The following is a 2,778-nucleotide window of genomic DNA, read 5'->3' as shown; positions in this document are numbered from 1 at the left end:
TTTTTTTTTTTTTTCTTTTTTCTTGTTTTTTGGAGATGGAGTCTGCTCTGTTGCTCAGGCTGGAGTACAGTGGTGGGATCTCAGCTCACTGCAACTTCTGCCTCCTGGGTTCAAGCAGTTCTCATGCCTCAGCTTCCCAAGTAGCTGGGATTACAGGCACATGCCACCACACCCAGCTAATTTTTGTAATTTTTAGTAGAGACAAGGTTTGGCCACATTGGCCAGGCTGGTCTCAAACTCCTGACCTCAGGTGATCCACCCTCATCGGCCTCCCAAAGTGCTGGGATTAAAGCATGAGCCATGGTGCCTGGCCAGGTTTAATTTTCAAAATATCATTTTATTAATGTTTTCCAAACATAAAATGAGATGCTACAGAAAATAGTGAATCCCAGTCTCCAAATCTGTTGAAACAGGCTGGATGACCCTGGCAAGGAAATTTAAACATAAGGTGTGACTTTAATGAGATGATTTTTAAGGTCATTCCTAATGTCCAATGTGAAGATTTTAGGATTTCAGGGCAATAGTGTAAATGTTCTAGTCTCCTCAAAATGTAATGGAAGTGGCTGGGTGCGGTGCTTCACACCTGTAATCCCAGCACTTTGGGAGGCTGAGGAGAACAGATCACCTGAGTTCAGGAGTTGAAGACCAGCCTGGCCAACATGGTGAAACCCCATCTCTGCTAAAAATACAAAAATTAACTGGGTGTGGTGGCACACATCTGCAATCCCAGCTACTCAGAAGGCTGAGACACAAGAATCACTTGAACCCTGGAGGCGGAGGTTGTAGTGAGCTGAGATCACACCACTGCACTCTAGCCTGGGCAACAGAGTGAGACTCCATCTAGAAAAATAATAATAATAAAATAAAATAATAATAATAATAATAATGATGGAGGTGCCTCGTATGATAATTTGAGGTGCAAGCAATGCCTTCCGCTGGAATATCCTGAGATTATCAGCAAGTTCAGTGTATATCCCTTGGGCCATCTCCCCTAATACGTTAGGAATCACCCAAAGCACTTCTTCATTTCAGGGGAATTCCTGCTTGCTTATGCCAGAGCCCAAACTCAGATGCTCAGCCTCTGTGTGCCTCATTCCCATCATGCCCCTTGCTCTTGCCCTGGGGACATCCACATCCAGAGATGGTTGCGCTAAAGAAGGAACCCCCCATGCTGCTGTCCCTGCAGCCAGAGGGAGGAGAAATGCCCACTATGGTCTGGTCAGTCACACGGCTTGAACTTCTAATTGGAGAGTCTTTTAGATTTGTCAAAAGAAAACCAGCTGGGTGTGGTGGCTCACACCTGTAATCCCAGCACTTTGGGAGGCTGAGGCAGGCGCATCACAAGGTCAGGAGTTGAAGACCAGCCTGACCAACATGGTGAAACCCCGTCTCTACTAAAAATACAAAAAAATTAGCCAAGTGTGGTAGCACATGCCGATAGTCCCAGCTACTCAGGAGGCTAAGGCAGGAGAATTGTTTGAACCCAGGAGGCAGAGGAATTGCAATGAGTCCGAGATTGTGCCACTACACTCCAACCTGGGCAACAGAGCAAGACTCTGTCTCCAAAAAAAAAAAAAAGAAGAAAGAAAAAAGAAAACCTTTAGACACATTAAATTTAATAGAGTTTACTTGATCAAAGAAAGATTTATGAATTGGGCATCACTCAAAACCAGAAGAGGTCTGTTCCAGCAGTATGAGCAACTAACACTGAAACAAAGTGAAGAAATTACCTGATTGATTTCAGCTAGATGTTTGCCATATTTGGGCATGGTGTGATGGAGCATTTGCCTTATTTGGGTATGCTCCCATGGGAGGTCCCGTGTTGTATGACCAATCAGCTGGTTAACTGTTTGTGACTGGCGAAGCCTCACTTTGGTTTTTATTTTGTTTTGTTAGCTACAAGAAATGTTCCAGTTCCAGATACCCTTAGGCTAATGCCCTCCTTATTTGCTTTTACAGACCCAATCACACAGCCAGTCCCCCACACAGCAAGCTAAATTCTGGTATGTATGTCCCTAAGGTATATGGGGGGTCATGTATATTTGAGTATATGTGTCCTCAAATATCCTTGTACCTTAACAAGACTTCTGAAATCACAGGGAAAACAAGGCTAAGGTTATCTTTATAAAGCTCTTTTGGATTTGATCCACTTCTTGAATGAGACTTCCTCCCAAAGTCCATGCCCCGTCCCAAAGAGGAAAGCATTTTCTTTCTTTCTTTTTGTGTGTGTGTGTGTGTGCGTGTGCGTGTGCGTGCGCACGTGTGTGTGTGTCTCCTTCTGTTGCCCAGGCTGGAGTGCAGTGGTGCAATCTCAGCTCATTGCAGCCTCTGCCACCCGGGTTCAAGCGATTCTCGTGTCTTGGCCTCCTGAGTAGCTGGGATTACAGGCATGCACTACCACACCTGGCTAATTTTTTGTATTTTTTTAAATTGAGATGGGGTTTTGCCATGTTGCCCAGGCTGGTCTTGAACTCCTGAGCTCAGGCAATCCGCCCACCTCAACCTCCCAAAGTGCTGGGATTACAGGCATGAGCCACCATGCCCAGCTGAGCAAAGCATTTTCAAGGCCCTGTAGTCCAGTTTCCCCTTCAAGGGTGTTCTGGATACCCTGGAATTTTCTACCAAATTGCCATAAGAAGCTCACTTTCTGGACCTTCATGGAGCCCCTCCCTGGTCCATTCTCCTGAGAATGGACCACACCGCTGATGAGCTTGCTTCTGGGTCCAAGGGGTGGGCAGGAATTTAGGTGGAGTTTGGACACATGGATGAGAAGTTCCC

The sequence above is a fragment of the Mandrillus leucophaeus genome, unplaced genomic scaffold (assembly GCF_000951045.1).
Source record: "Mandrillus leucophaeus isolate KB7577 unplaced genomic scaffold, Mleu.le_1.0 Scaffold221, whole genome shotgun sequence".
Classification (NCBI taxonomy): Eukaryota; Metazoa; Chordata; class Mammalia; order Primates; family Cercopithecidae; genus Mandrillus; species Mandrillus leucophaeus.
This window is presented reverse-complemented; position numbering follows the sequence as displayed.